This window comes from Beta vulgaris, chromosome 2 (genome assembly GCF_026745355.1).
Source record: "Beta vulgaris subsp. vulgaris cultivar EL10 chromosome 2, EL10.2, whole genome shotgun sequence".
NCBI classification, from domain to species: domain Eukaryota; kingdom Viridiplantae; phylum Streptophyta; class Magnoliopsida; order Caryophyllales; family Amaranthaceae; genus Beta; species Beta vulgaris.
Genome location: NC_079203.1, coordinates 48522110 through 48539553, shown reverse-complemented (window position 1 = coordinate 48539553; position 17444 = coordinate 48522110). Strand labels below are relative to the sequence as shown.

The window sequence follows — 17444 nt, the reverse complement described above, 5'->3', positions numbered from 1 at the left end:
TTTAAAATGTTTTAGTTTCTTACTTGTACTTATTTAATTTAGTTATTCCAATAAGAAAAGTGAGTGGAATATTAGTCTTAGATTTAGTATTAGATTGCATATAGTTCTCTATTAATAATATTTTTGATCGAGGGCGATCGAAAGCTAAGTGTGGGGGAATTTGATAAGCATATATTTCTATATTTTTGTCCCCTAAAATTATAGTATTAGTTGCCTTCTATGTGTTATTTTATAATATTTATTGACTTTAATTCAATAGTGAGTTATATTTTAGTCCAATAATTTATAAGCTTAAAAAATTGTGTGTTTTTTTATTATAGGTGATTACAAGTAGATTACAAGAATGAAAGTCCAAAGAGAATTCAAGCCCACTTGTGAAAGTCAACAATAAGAAAGCAAATTTGAAGAAAGAGAGAAGCACAAGCCTACGTGCCTTTATTTGGTTAAAGCCTAAAGGAAATCTATCTTTTTTTATTCCTCTTTCATCATCTCTATATACACTTATACAGGGCAAACAAAAGAAAGAGGAAATTGTTCCTACCTTCCTAATTTCACGCAAAGAATTGCAAGGGTAATTTGTTTCCTAATCTCCAAGATACGAAGCAACACAATAAGGGAATTATGGAGCAAATCAAAGGCTACATCTTTCTCTCCACAAGTAATTTCCAAAATGATGATAATTGGGGATTTTTCAATTGGGTATATAAATCCCTAATTTCTACCAAAAGGACACACAAGCAGAGCGACATAAATTTAGAGTTGTGAGAGCAAGGTAGTAATACAAGGAGATCCGAGGCTACGAGATTAAGGAGTATTGCAAGAGAGTGGTCGACATTGGTGGAGAATCAAGTGTAGCGGCTGCCTTGAGTTAATCCAAATTTCATAAGTTTCTCTCTACTTTATTGTTTAATTCTTTAGTTCTTGTGATTGAACTTGGTTGATATACTTGTTAATTAGATGTTATTTTGGTTTCTAATTTCTGATTTTGGTGTAAGTGTTTGAACGCTGAGTTTATTCACATTTCAATATTAAGTATGGTATTTATTAATTCATATGATCGTTGCTAGAATTAAAAGTTTAATACTTTATGCTTGTGATAGTGCACGATTACATGTATACAGTAACTAAGCTATACTAGATTTCTATTAGGCGCGGCGTTTAATAGTTATTTAGATTTGTTAACGGCTTAATATTATTTTTGTGAGCGGCTCATGGTAATTTTATTGAGTTTATGAATTAATCTGATAAAGGAAGTTTACCGGGGTTGGTAATATTTTAGCAAGATTCTAAGTTTTTAGTGAGCTTAATAACGAACTGACCGCGGCGGTAGTTCGACAACCTATTTACTAAACTTATTATTGAACTAGACCAAATGGCTGGGATTAAGAAACTAAATTGTGTTTAATTTATCCATGATCGAACCTGAGTTTTTGTTGGTTGCTTGTTTGTCACTTGTACATAGTAGTCTAGTATATTATTAGTAGTTATAAATATTACAGTTACTAGTCAACACTATTCCAAACACCCCCCATTCTATGTTCATAGTAGTAAATCATGTATATATTAGTAGTCATATTCTTTATATGCATAATAGTTTATTATCTTCGTTGTGAGCTAACTTTGAGAGTTATGAATTTTAATAATCTTCTCGTGGGATCGACCCTTTTTTACCCTTTTACTATTTGTTAATATTTTTGAAGGAATAAGATAGGTATTATAAATTATTAATTTGTATACGGTAAACGACACGTATCACTTGTTTGTCCATGAGATCATTGGACTTTGTCTTCCTGCTGATTGTTTATATTATGATGCGGAGATCCTAAGTGGTTGCATACAACATTATAGTTCGTTTTAAGTTCCGATTATGATGGGGATAAGCTTTTACTAGTTACAACAGCAAATATTATGTTTGGTTTTCTTTTAACTCTTGAGTAGTCTTCGCTGCAAGCTGTTTATTTTTAGTTTTATGAGCTGTATTTTTGTCATATTATATTATGGATCCGTTGACATGAGAGTGGTGACTCCAAGGTTCAGTACTGGTGCATTACATAATTTTTTCCGCAGCTTGGGTATATATAACTACATTAATGTTTGGATATCTGATGCATGTTGATTTTAATGTTACTGGATGTTTACCGGTGTGACGTGGCCATCTTTCTTTTCACTCCAGGCTTTGTGTTCTATCTTATGGTTCAGGTCACTGGTTGGTTTACTCACCATCTATGATTTTGTGACGTGGTTATTTATTTTCTTCTCTATATATATATTTCACTTTTTCAGTTTTACATAAGCAGGTTCCTTTTTGATAACATATTTAAAAGTGATGCTATGATGGTGGTGTTACAGAGTGCTTGATATGGGGAGCTTTGTTTACCCATTCCTCACTCTTGGTTTTGTCCTGAATTGGTTTGTCACATGCAGAGTTACGAGGTTGGTCTTTTTCCTCTGCTTCATGGTTTGATCTTGTATTAACCTTTTTTGATTGACACAGGGTGTCTTTGTGAGCTATGAAGCATGGAAACTCTTTAGGATATGAGGTCCCATTCCTACTTCCAGAACTCCACACCTAATCAATTCTATGTTAGCGAAGCCTAAATAGCTGGAGTGGGAGGTTCTCTGTTTCAGAAACGTTGTTTCTTTGCCTATATCCCCACTCGTTTCTGTGTTACATAAGTGAAGAGGAGTTTTAAGTTCATTCAATTAAAATTGGCCTTTATTTTGATGGTTCCTTTTGGTTGCAGATGTTAGGCTCCTTGATGTTTGAGAAAGATGTTGGATGAAAAACTGTAGCTGCATTCCAACGCACTGTTTTTCTCATTGGTCGATAGTTCTTTTTGGTTGGAGACCTTGTGTATATCTTATAGTCTGCTGCAGATTTGAGAAGTGTAGTTGCTCGTTCTTCTAATTATGTGTGTGTGCTTTTTTGCTGTTTGTTTGTTTTACTTGCTAATGTAATCACTTGCATATTCTTTTTCATGTGATGTTTGTAGATGCCTGAGTTCTTATATTAGATATACTTGCTTCTGGTATGTGCTTTCATCCTATGCGTCCATATTTGGGTCAAGTTATTGTATTCCAACGTTTGTCTAGTTGCTTCCTTTTCTATGGCTTTGAAATGCTTTTATAGATAGTCAGTGTAATTTAAATCATTGGTCAATTCGAGGTCATGATTATTGGCTTTGTATGCAATGCTTGTATCCGTTATGTTATTCTTGCCTTTGCTTGAAGAAATGTATGTGCAGTTTTTCTCATGGTGTTTAGCTGTGGTCACTTTATTTTCTTGCTCTATCTCAACTTCTTCCAAGACTTGATTGGTTGTTTGAGCTGCATCTTCATGTTTTCGATAGGTCTTTGGTGCTGTTATGACTTGGAGTATATGAACAAGCTGTGATAGACTGTGTTCTTACAGCATAAATTGGTAGTCCAGGAAATTGTTGGTAAGTGTTGTAGTTTCCATTAATATTTCCCAATTCCGCCTGGGTACATAATCACAAAAAGATGTTGATTAGTATATGTTGTTGTATGACCAGGTCGTTCAGGGACGAGCCAATAATTTATTTTTGAACAGGAAATGGAGATGTTGTTGCTTTGCGAGAGTGATTTTGAGTTGTTATGGTCATGCTGGCCAAGATGGACTCATCATATCTGAAAAAAGCTAATTTGTTTCGATTTTTCTACTTTTACGTTTCACCTAATGATGACCAGCATGTATGTTTTGGCCAAAGGTTCTGTCAAATTTGAAGTTACAACTTCAGTTTGCTATCTATGTGTTTGGGTCATGATCCTCTGGATACTGGTTAGAATACTTTTGGCATTCGGACATGTTGATGTTTTGAGTGTCTGGTATTCTGGTTGTTTATGTTAATTTGTATTTTAGAAATCTGTAAATTATCATTCTTTGTGGTGCTTCAGGCTCTATATTTTGCTCTAAGGCCTACCAACTAAAGTAAAACTTATTGCGGCTATTACATATAACCACCTGCTGCTTTGATGGCTTGAGCTTACTCTGCGAAATATATTATAGTAATGTTGGAGTCATTTTTTTACCGAGTGCTGATGCTGATTGTAGAGACTTCATCCATTTCATTATAAGTATATGGTTACACATATCAGCATTTTGGTAGAATATTATCGTTGCATTAACATACAAGGCGTTTTTATATCTTTGGGACACACATTCTGCATTGAGGCTGTTGTTTTGAATTTTCAGCGAAAATTTTGGATATGGTCGTGGTGCGTTTTGATCATAATTGTTTAACTATTGGTTTTTGGCTTCTCGTTCATGCATGCATGACATCTTTTCTATTGGTTTTTTTATTGGCTGATGCAGCTGATAACTTCTCATTGCTATGATTATGAATGTGTTGTGTGTGATATATAGTGTTAGTTAATCCCTTTTCCCTGTCAGGAAAATGGAGGTTTTTCTGTTAACTGAAAGGAACGTATACTATATCTGGCTTGAAAATTTATGGTTTGCTTTCATGTCATGATTTCATGATCTGTTTGCCATTTCTGAAGTCATGTTGGTCATAGGTTTTGAGGGGATTTGTGCGGGTGCTGATGCTTTATTCTGTGCTCCTCGCTGCAGCGATATATCTTTGTTGGGTCATCATCTTTGGCGCACGATGATCGATCTTGGGAGGTCTTGTGTTGATTTAAGGGGAGTTTTTTTGTCTTCTATATTTTTGGAGATGTGCTCTAGTATATTATCAGTTCTTTTCGATATCTGCTTTAGTATCTTGTATGGTAACTCTAAATTTTCTTTGATATTTCAGCTGATGCTGAACTTCGTGTTGTCTTTGATACCAGTTGCTTTGTTAACCATAGTCTTTTGAGCTATATGTGTCATACAATATCTTATATCTTTAAATTTGTTCACACGAAATTGGTGATGGAGCTCAATGCTTATGGATTAGGTTGTTCCCTTAACTTCTTGGCTATATAACTTTAATTAGCTTGTTTGCATCTTCAGTAAATTTATTTGTTGTGCAGATTCCAAGTTTATCCCTCTTGCTTTAGGCCCATGTTGATACTCTCTTGTTCCTTTGTGTTGTCTTGGAGTTCTTTGATTTATTTAGAGGTGTATATTAATTTGTAGTGAACTCTTCTTTTTTTTTTCTTTTTTCTTCTCAGGGATGTTTTAGTCAAGTGCAGCACACATTCTATAGGTCATTATGTAAGCATATGCATTGTGAGAATCCATTTTTTTGGATGATTTTCCTTATGGTAATTGTTTCTCTTTTAACTAATGATTTTTGAGATGTTATTGGACATTGGTGCATTTTGGGATACGAGTTTCAGATACTATTTCTTTAGGATTGGGGGCCGTAGCAGGAAAGATGGGAGTAGCGAAAGGGTTTGGGGGGGGGGGGGGGTTTGATTATATTGGATCTCATAGTTGCAGGACTCCTTCCATGGCTTTAGAATTTTTTTTTATAGGAAGTCTGTAATTGAAATTTAAGTTATAGGAAGTCTTTGTTACTAAATGTATGCATAATGTTGAATTATGTTATTCCTGCCTTGCTAGATCGAGCTCTTATAGGAACCAGTATATGTGTGTTTGTTGTGTGTGTTTGCAGGCATCCCTCTCTGCAATAAGGAGTTTTCTCACTCTGTCTCAATCTCTTACAAGAAAAGGTTCAGTTTGATCTGCATATATGAACAAGCTTTGATAGACTATGTTCTTACAAGAAAAGGTTCAGTTTGATCTGCATATATGAACAAGCTTTGATAGCCTATGTTCTTACAGCATATGCTGGGGAGCTTGGGAACTTATGGTAGGTTCGGGGTTGTTCTAGATTTTTGTTGGCTACTTTGAACATGGAGATCTTTTTAGGTTGGCATGTGTGTTTTTTTTTTTTTCATTTACATCATGACCTAAATGGTGTATTTGTAAATGTTTCCAGTGGTGTTTATGACCCGGTTATTTTAGGGACAAGTCAATTCATTTTTGAACGCTGCTTCACGAGGACGATTGGAGTTTTTTGGAGTGTAATCGCGCTGGACTAGATGGTATCTTCTTATGAGGTTTATTTGAAAAAGCTAATTCATTTAGATTATGTAGATTCACTCTTTTCTAAAACCAGCATGTATGTTTTGGCCGAAAGGTTCTCTCAAAATTGAAGTTTATTCTGTTCACTTCAAGTTGCTATCTATGATGCGGTGTTTGGTTCATGCCTCAGGTTGATTGTTTTCTAGATACTTCTTATAATACTTTTGGAATTTCTTAAGAGGTTGATGTTTTGAGGGTCTCATGGTTTTCTGTCTTCATTATATCAGAATACTTTGGGTATCTGCAAATTGCCATTTTATTCTAGTTGGTAGAAAATGATTCCGAGTTTGAAGGAAATAAAAAGTTTGTCCCTAGATCATTAGATTTGTCCTCCTGCATCAATTTCATATTGCTATGTTTACTTGTCTAAGGATCGAAGTGGTTGCATGTACTATTGTATGCATGCTGGTCCTATATTTCATCTGAAGGCCAACCAACTCAAAGAAGAAGTTAGTGCAGCTATAACGTATTCCGAGCTCCTAATCTAAGGGCTAGAACTTAATCTGCAAAGAATGTTCTATAAATATTGGACTTCACTTTTTTATTGCGTCCTGATTCTGATTGAGAGGCTTCATCAATTTCTTCATGAAGTACTATGGTTACACATTATAGCAATGGCCAATGGTAGAACATTGTTGCATTAGCATTATTTATTGTCTAGTGGAACGTCTTATACATTTTGCATTGATGCTATTCTCTTGAATTTTCAGTGGGAATTTCAGAATGGCACACTTCGAATATAGTTTTTTATATGTTGGCTTTTGGCTTCTCAAGCATGCATGCACGACATTTTTTCGCTGGTGTCCTTTTATTGGATAATCTAGGTTTTAGCTTGTTATTACCACGAGTGTGTGTGTGATATACCTTTAGTCCCTTTTCTCTGTCGGAAAAATGGAGGTTGTCATGTTGACTATTCCGTTTTCTTTTAGTTGTACCATATTGACTTTTGACACTTTTCACTTTGACCTTGTTGAATGTATCTATACCTAAAAAATAACATAGTCATGTGTAATCATGTTAGATTTGTCTCATCATGTAGTTTCTTAATACTAACTTTTTATAATTAGAGATATAAGTTCAAAAGAATTAGGGTTTAGTTTTATGTCATGTTTTCTGTTTGCCATTTCAGATATCATGTTGGTCATAGGTTGTGAAGGATTAGTACGGGTGCTGATGGATTCTATTCTATGCTCCTCACTGTAGCGACATGGTCTTTGTAGTGTCATCAACTTTTGGCTGCACGATGATGGATTTTGAAAGAGGGAGTTTTCTGTCTATCATTTGTTTTGGAGATCTGCTCTAGTATCTTATTTGGGAATAGTTTTTTGATATTTCAGTTGTAGATTGACTCTGCTTTGTGCTTCATGTTCATCTCAGATGATTTTGGTTTTATATCACTCATAGTTCCATGTGGATCTGACTCGGATATGTGTCATAATCTTACGTTTGTGGATCATGACTATTGGAATGATGTTTTGGCTTTGACTGGTTGTTGCTGCCAGCTGGTTTGTTCTCCATAGTCATTTGAGTTATAAGTGCCGTATATTATTCCTTGAATTCTTTGTCATGAGATTGGTGATATCGAGCTACAATGCTGATGGATTAAGAAATTTTGCTCAGCTTTTCAAAGTATATAACTTTATATTAGTTTGTACGCATTTTGATTATTTTTTTTTATTGTGCGCCAAGTTTAGTCTTATGCTTCAGGCCCATGTTGATCTTGATGGTGTTGGCGTCTTTCTTTCCTGCTTCTAGCTCTGTTGATCTTATGGTTGCTCTCATTGATTAGCCTACACTCATGTGGCCTTGTTGTGATCTTGTGACAGCTATCCTTTACTTTCTTTTTTTAACATTTGGTTCCCCTTTTAGGTTTTTCTTCAGCAGATATTTTGTGGCATAATGCTTAATTGGGCTTTTGCTTTTCTATGTCTCAGTTTTGGAGGTCTGTCCTCAATTGGTCTTTGCAGAAACCTCCAAGTTCGCTATGTTTCTAATATTGTTCTGGAGATTTAAATGTTTCTCTTCTTCAGATTCATTCTTGTATGAGCCTTTGTTTGATTAATGCTGGCGGTGTAGATTATTAGTTGGGGTTATAGGGACTAGAAAAGAGGAGCCTTTTGGGTTAACTTACAAAGGGAACTGTTTTTTTTTTCCAGTTTTTTCTGGTTGCAGATGTTTGAAGGAGCCTTGATATTTGGGAGGTTTGAAGGAGAACAATACCCTAAGTCCTTCTAACGTGTCTTTCTCTTCATTCGGTAATATTTCTTGACTTTCTTTCATCTATATGCTCTTGGTTGAGTCTTATGTTTGAGGGTCATTTGTGTGGTTCTTCTTTCAAACATTTGGATTTGATACTTGACACCATTGTAGTGCAGCTCGATTGATAAGGAAAAGATTTGGGAGAGTTCCTTATTATTTGTTCCTTTTCTTTTTTGTGTTGTTACTAATATCTCTACCTACATATCTTCTTCCGTTGGTATTTATATTTTCTTGTACTGAATATACGACTCGGATTTCGGATGTGATTCGTTGTGGACATTTGAGCTCTTATATCAGCATTGTCAGATGAACATACTTCTGGTGTATGCTTTGATACTATTATCCTATGCTTTCAGGTTCCAGTCACTGTGTTATTTTTGTATTTTGATCTATATTGAGTATGAAAGGTCCTTTGTTTTATGTTTATTGGTTTACTGGTAATTGACATCATCCTGATATTTAAGTTGTTAGTAGTTTTACTTGGTTTGGTCCTACCTTGGAGGGCAACAAATCATTATTTTTGGTTTGGTCCTACCTTGGAGGGCAACAAATCATTATTTATGGCGTTGGCTTGGATGATTGATTGATAATTTTTCGTATCGTACTAGATTTATTGTTTTTCTCCAAGGGTTTGTTTCACGTTAGGAATTTCATTCGTTGACAATTCTGTTTTTTGTTTCTTTTGTTTGATTTTTTTTCTTGTTTTTGTGTGAATTAGCTCTTGTTGTAATGAAGCATTTGATTGCTGCTAAATTTTGGTGGTTAAGGGATGTACTGTTGGAAACAGTTGTAAGTGTAGAAGGAGTTTCGTGTCCAGTTGTCTTGTCAGCCTCCATTTTTATCTTGGTACTTTTCGTACATATGCTCCATTAGATTATTGTTTTTCATTTTTGCAGATTGATTTTGTTTTCATTTGTCAATTAGGCTTCAGTTCTGGTACTTTAGTCCACTTCTCAGTCATCTTTCAAGCTAGTTTAATGTTTCAGAATTTGTGGTAGATAGTCGTGTTTGGTCTTGGTTCTAAATAGTTATGAGCACTTTGGCAGTTGATTCCTCTGCTGAAGGAGTGGGAAGGAGTGGTTGTGGTGCCTTGTATCCTACCTTTTCATGAGTTGGATATTTTGGTTAGCAATTAGAAGATTTCTTTTTCCCTTATGCTGCATCTTTGTAAGGCGCTCTGTCTTCAAACTTCCTGTAGTATGTGTCTCGCTATCCTATTGTCTCTCATATATTCTTATAGAATGTGCTTTTACTGTATATATTGAGTAGTTCTGGGTATTTTTGGTATGGGTTTAAAATCCTATGTTTCTTGATCTTTGATATTTCTAACACGAAACCTTTTGGATTGGTGAGTAGTATCTCATTTTGTTCTATCCCACGTACATGTTTCCAGCATTGCGGTGCGGTGAGACCAGGTTGTTCTGGATGAGCCAGTCATTTATATGTGAGTTCACTGTGGAGTGTAATTGTGCTGTACAAAGACTTTGACATATTCTTTTGGAGCTCTCGTGTGAGAGTTAGCTGGTTCACCTTTTCTGTTGGTTCCTTGACAAATTATAGAGGTGCTTGTTTGTCCATGAGATCATTGGACTTTGTCTTCCTGCTTTTTTGCTTATATTATGATGTGGAGATCCTAAGTGGTTGCATACAACATTGTAGTTCGTTCTAAGTTCTGATTATGATGAGGATAAGCTTTTAGCAAATATTGTGTTCACTTCGGGATCACTTTGCTATTGAAAGCCTGATGCTGATTCTGGACTCTGGAGTCTGGACAGTGCATCCATTTCCATTATCAGGTTTAATGTTTCAATATGGTAGAACATTGGTGTATAATTCTCTGTGTTAGCTTCATGTTGATGTTGATCTCTTTGAATATTCTCTTGGTATATGTCATGGATAAACAAATTCTACAATAATTGTGGTTCAGTTGGCCTTGGCTTCTTATGCATGCATCTGTGACATTCTCTTATCTGTGTCTTTGTTTTGGTTGAATAAAGCTGCTAGTGGCTTATTGCAGTGAATATAGTTGTGCGAAATTTCATTATTTCGCGTTGTTAGGAGGTACACTAGGATTCAGGATTTTTATCTCCTTCCTATTCTTCCTGTACAATCCGCTTCTGATATCCTGTTAATGTATGCTGAAGTTTGTGAGGGCACTTATATGAAATGGATCTCTGTTCTATGCTCCATAGTTGGTTAAATTTGTAGTCTAGGGATATGTTTTTTTTAGTGACTATCACTCATCAGTCTAGTATTCTAATGATTGAAGAGGTCTTCTGCCAATCTAAGAGGGAGTTATTCTTTTAGCTTTTATTCTAGAGACTTGTTTTAGTACATTCTTGTACGGAAACTCACAAAATTCATTGTCAAGTAGATATCTGCTTCGCGCTCATCTTGATCCTTTCGGTTCTATTTTCTTGGCACATATTATTATGTGAACATGAATCAGGTTCATGTTCTAATCTTGTGGTTGTGGGTCATTACTATCTCCACTGCTGTTTTGGTTTTCTTTTAACTCTGAGTAGTCTTCACTGAAAGCAGTTTATTTTTAGTTTTATGAGCTGTATGTTTGTCATATTATATCCTTGGATTCATAGACATGAGAGTGGTGACTCCCAAGGTTAAGTACTGGTGCTTTACATAATTTTTCCACAGCTTCTTGGTATATATAACTACATTAGTGTTTGGATATCTCATGCATATTCTGAATTTGTCCTTCTGTTTTAGGTGCGTGTTGATTTTAATGTTACTGGATGTTTACTGGTGTGAGGTGGCCATCTTTCTTTTCACTCCAGGCTTTGTGTTCTATCTTATGGTTCAGGACACTGGTTGGTCTACTCAACTTCTGTGATTTTGCGACGTGATTATTTCTTCTATATATATATATTTCACTTTTTCAGTTTTACTTAAGCAGGTTCCTTTTTGAAATAACATATATAAAAGTGATGCTATATGATGGTGGTGTGACAGACTGCTTGATATGGGGAGCTTTGCTTACCCATTTCTCACTCTTGGTTTTGTCCTGAATTGTGTCACATGCAGAATTACGAGGTTGGTCTTTTTCCTCTGCTTCATGGTCGTTCCTGTATTAACATCTTTTTGATTGACACTTGCGGTGTCTTTGTGAGCTATGAAGCATGGAAACCTCTAGGATATGAGGTTTCCCACTACTTCCAGAACTCCAACACCTAATCAATTCTGTGTTAGCGAAGCCTAAATAGCTAGAGTGGGAGGTTTTCTGTTTCAAAAATGTTGTTTCGTTGCCTATATCCCCACTTGTTTACGTGTTACATAAGTGAAGAGGAGATTTAAGTTTATTCACATTGAAATTGGACTTCATCTTGATGGTTCCTTTTGGGAAAATGTTTGAGTAACCCTTAGGATTGCCAACCCTCTTCGACACATTAGAATAAAATATTGATATGTATATAATAAATGAGGAGAGAAGAGATTTAAAAATAATGTTTTAATGTATTCCTAACCAATGAAAATTCAATAATAAGAGGGTTAGCAACCTAAGGGTTTCTCAATCAGTTTCCTTCATTTTGGTTGCAGATGTTAGGCTCCTTGATGTTTGAGAAAGATGTTGGATGAAGAGCTGTAGCTGAATTCCAACGCACTGTTTTTCTCATTGGTCGATAGTTCTTTTGGCTGGAGACCATGTGTGTATCTGCTGCAGATTTGAGAAGTGTAGTTGTTCGTTCTTCTTATTATGTGTGTGCTTTTTTGCTGGTTGTTTGTTTTAATTGCTAATGTAATTACTTGCATATTCTTTTTCATGTAATGCTTGTGGATGCCTGAGTTCTTATATCAGATATACTTGCTTTAGGTGTGTGCTTTCATCCTACGCTTCCATATCTGGGTCAAGTATTTGTATTCCAGCGTTTGTCTAGTTGCTTCCTTTTCTATGGCTTTGAAATGCTTTTAAAGAAAGTCAGTGTAATTTAAATCATAGGTCATGAGCCGGGTGAGGGGAAACTTTCACATCCGGTTTTGAAGGGGGGAGATCTTAATCCCGATTTTTCATTTGCTAGGCCTATAGCAAAAAAACCTATTTTTTTACGTTTACGAGGTTTATTCGAATATGAAATTTGAGGTCATGGTTATTGGCTTTGTATGCAATGCTTGTATCCATTATGTTATTTTTCTCATGGTTGTTAGATGTGCTCACTTAAATTTCTTGCTCTATCTCAACTTCTTCCAAGACTTGATTGGTTGTTTGATCTGCATCTTCGTGGTTTCCGATAGGTCTTTGGTGCTGTTATGACTTGGGAGTATATGAACAAGCTGCGATAGACTATGTTCTTACAGCATAAATTGGGTAGTCCAGGAAATTGTGGTGCGAGGTTTGAAGTCCCATGTTCTGGATTTCTGTTGGCTACTTTGAACATGAAGATCATTTAGGTTGGTAAGTGTTGTAGTTTCCATTAATTCTTCCCAATTCCGCCTGGGTACATAACCACAAAAATGGTGCATTAGTATATGTTGTTGTATGACCAGTTTGTTTCGGGGACGAGCCAATAATTTATTTGTGAACAGGAAATGGAAATATTGTTGCTTCGCGAGAGTGATTTGGAGTTGTTATGCTCATGCTGGACAAGATGGACTCATCATATCTGAAAAATGCTAATTTGTTTTGATTTTTCTAGATTTACATCTCACCTAATGATGGCCAACCTGTATGTTTTGGCCAAAGGTTCTGTCGAATTTGAAGTTACAACTTCAGTTTGCTATCTATGGTGTTTGGGTCATGCACCAGGATCCTCTGGATACTTCTTAGAATACTTTTGGCATTCGGAGATGTTGGTGTTTTGAGAGTCTGGTATTCTGGTTATTTCTGTTAATTTGATTTGAGTATTTTAGGAATCTGTAAATTATCATTCTTTGTGGTGCTTCAGGCTCTGTATTTTGCTCTAAGGCCTACCAACTAAAGTAAAACTTATTGCAGCTATTACATATTCCGAGCTACTGCTTTGATGGCTTGAGCTTAGTCTGCGAAATACATAATAGTAGTGTTGGACTCACTTTTCTATCGAGTCCTGATGCTGATTGTAGAGACTTCATCCAATTCATTATATAGTAATGTTGGACTCACTTTTTTATTGAGTTCTGATGCTGATTGTAGAGACTCCATTTCATTATAAGTATTATGGTTAGTTCTTAGTTGGTTACACATTTCAGCATTATGGTAGAATATTATCGTTGCATTAACATACAAGGCGTCTTTTTTCTCCTTTGGGACACAAATTCTGCATTGAGGCTGCTCTTTTGAATTTTCAGCGAAAATTTTGGATATGCTCGTGGTGCGTTTTCATCATAATTGTTCAACTGTTGGCTTTTGGCTTCTCGTTCATGCATGCATAACCATGGAATTAAAACTCTCCCGTTCCGTTACAGAACGGCCGTTCTGTAACGGATTTCGGATTTGCCGTTCCGCGAAATCCCGTTACGGAACGCCATAATAAAATTCACGTACTTCTCGCCGCGTTGTCCGTTCCGTAACGCGAACTCGCCGCGTTAGAACGATTTTATCCCCGTTACATCCGTTCTTTTCAAACATTGGCCAAATTTTTTTTATGATTTAATTATATAGTTGAGGAAACATGATATTCTATTAGATTTGATTATATTATGTTCTAACAATGCTTCATAAACTAAAAAAATGCAAATAAGGTTAAAACATATTAATGTGAATTTTTTAAAAAAATTCACGCCGCGTCGGCCGCGAAACGTTCTATTTCGCCGTTACAAGCCGTTCCCGCGACAACGCGACCGTTCCCGCGAACGCGACCGCGTTTTTTTTCCCTGTGCATAACATCTTTTATATTGGTTTTTTTATCGGCTGATGCAGCTGATAACTTCTCATTGCTACAAATGTGCTGCGTGTGATATAGCGTTAGTTAATCCCGTTTCCCTGTCAGGAAAATGGAGCTTTTTCTGTTGACTGAAAGTTTCCGTATATTATATCTGGCTTGAAAAATTAAGGTTTGCTTCATGTCATGATTTCATGATCTGTTTGCCATTTCTGATGTCATGTTGGTCATAGGTTCTGAGGGGATTTGTGCGGGTGCTGATGGGTTCTATTCTGTGCTCCTCGCTGCAGCGATATATCTTGTGTTTCTCGCTTTTAGGTCATCCATCGTTTGGCTCTACGATGATCGATCTTGGGAGATCTTGTGTCGATTTAAGAGGGAGTTTCTTTGTCTTCTATATTTTGGAGATGTGCTTAGTATATTATCAGTTCTTTTCGATATCTGCTTTAGTATCATGTATGGAAACTAAATTTTCTTTGATATTTCAGCTGATGCTGGGATTTGAGTAGTCTTTGCTACCAGTTGGTTTGTTAACCATAGTCTTTTGAGCTATATGTGTCGTACAATATTTTATATATTTAAATTTGTTCACACGAGATTGGTGATGCAGCTCAATGCTTATGGATTAGGTTTTTCGCTTAACTTCTTGGCTATATAACTTTAATTAGCTTGTTTGCATTTTCAATAATTTATTTGTTGTGCAGATTTCTAGTTTATCCTTCTGCTTTAGGCCCATGTTGATCTTGAAGTTACTAAATGTTTATTAAGTATATGGTGCCGGCCTCTGTCTTTCTCGCTTCTAGCACTGTGTTTCTCTTTTGATTGTGCTCATTGGTTAATCTACACATGTGATTTTGTGACAATGCTAATATTTTCCAGTTGTTCTCTACATATATGGTTCACCTTGTAGGTTTTGCTTCAGCAGATTATTAAAAAGACGTTAATATGTTTTGGATGACGTACAACTTAATTGGGTTTTGCTTATCTTTTTTGAGGTCTATCCTGAATGGTCTTTGAAAAAAACATTCAGGTTTGCCATGTGTCTATTATAAATGTGGATCTTGGACTTTTTCTTGGCCTTAGATTCATTCTTATATGAAGTATATGAACTTTCTATTGGAAAAGACTTATTAAAATAGCTATTTTGTTCGGAAGACCTAATAAAAACTTTTTTTTGTTGTAAAAGACCTATTATAATACTTCTCTTTGTTACTTGAGACGACGCTTTCAGGCCAAAAAAAATCAACTTTTCAACATTGGCTTTTTCCTCCCTGCCTTTTCTTATTAAATAGGACCAACCTATTCTTTTCTATCCTAATCCCTTAAAATGGGAAGCAAGAGGAAAGAGTTTGGTAAGGTTAAGAGAGTAGGATAGAAAATAAATAGGTTCGTCCTATCTAATGAGAATACGATGGGAAGAAAAGTCAATGCTGGAAAATTGACTTATTGGTCAAAAAACGTTAAGGTGGTCTTAAGTAATAAAAGGAATTATTATAATATGTCTTCTTCAACAATAAAGTTTTTATTAGGTTTTACTTTTTCCCAAAAAAATAGCTATTTTAATAGGGTTTTTTTCTAACAAAAAGTTCTTTATATATTAGCTTTTTTTTTATTATGACGTACTTTGGGGGCGAGAAAAAAGGATCCTTTTGGTGTATAATAAGATACTTTGCTAACTCGCTGTTCTCTTTACTCGTTAATGGTTCTGGACTTTCCCACATGCTCTGATAGAGTCCTATGTTTGAGGTTGTTTCTGTGGTTCTACTTAATAATTTGGTTTTCTTGCTTAACACCATTAGTCCACTAAAGTACAGCTTGTATTGTTGATGAAAAGGTCTCGGATAGCATGCCATTCATTTCTTTTTATTTGTTTTTTTTCCCTTTTTGTGCTGGTTCACTAATATTTCTATCTGCATTTCTTCCTGCCTTAATATCCTTTGTGATTATGGTTGTGGACCTTTGAATTCTTATGCAGCATATTAGCTGAACATGTTTCAGGTGTATGCTTTCATCCTATTGTTTTCAGGTTCAGGTCACGCCTTAGTAGTATTTTTGTATTTTGACTTTTTCTTTTGGCATATATTTTGACCTAAAGAAAGGTTCTTGATTTTTTATTTTGTTGGTTTAATTGGTTAGTGGTCACTTGACATCATCCTTATTTTATGAGTTACACTTCTGATGTTACTCATTTTGGGTTTACTAAATTTGTGGTGATGTGAAGTTGTTGAAGAGTAGATGCTTTGGATATTGGGTTTGTCTTAGAGGTCATTTGACCTCATTTCTTGCTTGTGCTGCATGTCGATCTTAAGGTTAGGTATCCTGGCTTGTATATATTTGCACATTCTATTACATGTTTAATGTGGGTATAAATACGTTAAGTTTTCTTTCTTGTATGCATGTACTTTTTCCAATGCTTTCACTTGGTCTGGCCTTGCTTTTTTTTTTTTTTTTTTTTTTTGCTTCAAATGCATGTTGATCTTAAATCTTAGCCCTTAGGGATCATGATTCGGAGTCTTTTGTTAGCACGTATCAAGTTTGGTTCTATATTTGTGATTTTGTGTTGTTAGTAGTACATGTATTTGGTTTGGTTCTTGACTTGAAGGGAGACTCCTAAATAAATGTTCTGTTTGGGGCATCAAGTCGCTAGTCTTTTCTTGGCTCATCTCCGTTGATTCAGGGATTCGTATCTACATATCTTGATTGTGTTATCATCTCATGATCGGTGTCTGTGCTTCATGCTGACTTCATTGTCTGCACTTAGATTGCTTTTTTAGATAAATGTTTGATGGTGTATGATGCGGGGCTTTTTTTTCTTTTATTCATGTTAGGTCTCTTGTGATATCTGATTTGAGGTGTTTTGCTTTTGCATGCACCATGTTCCTCCCTCTTCGGATTTTGGTATTGATCTCATAAATGTTTTTTGGTCTAAATGGTTCTTGATAGGTTTTGTATCTCTCATGGATCTATGCTGATATTGCTATCATCTCGTGATCTGTGTCTGCTCATGTCAATGCTTAAACTTGGATTACTTCAATAGACCAATGTTGGATAGGTTCATGATGCTAGTATTTTTTCTTCTAATCATGTTAGGCTTCTTTTGATATTTTTTCCTCAGATTTTGGTGTTGATCTCATAATAAGTGGTGTTTTCATATGGATTCTTATGGGTCTAATCGTGACATCAAGGAAGCATGTGGGATCTCTATGCTATTTCTTCTGATTGTTTTAGACTTGTACTCCGGTCCCCGGCATAAGAGTGATGCTTATGGCTTTTTATTGCAGTTTAATTTATCTGCCTTATAGGTACGTGGATTTCAG

At 35.6% G+C, this 17444-nt stretch overlaps 1 long non-coding RNA gene across 4 annotated transcripts in view; it reads left to right on the top strand.

Annotated features, from left to right (window-relative positions):
• The window catches only part of LOC104908922 (uncharacterized), a 92814-nt gene extending 79327 nt beyond the window's left edge, over positions 1-13487 (top strand). For all 4 annotated transcript variants that reach the window (XR_008968258.1, XR_008968263.1, XR_008968257.1 and 1 more), the window contains one exon: positions 12854-13487. This is a non-coding gene — a long non-coding RNA (uncharacterized LOC104908922). The remainder of the gene's footprint in view (positions 1-12853) is intronic.
• The last annotated feature ends 3957 nt before the right edge of the window (positions 13488-17444 follow it).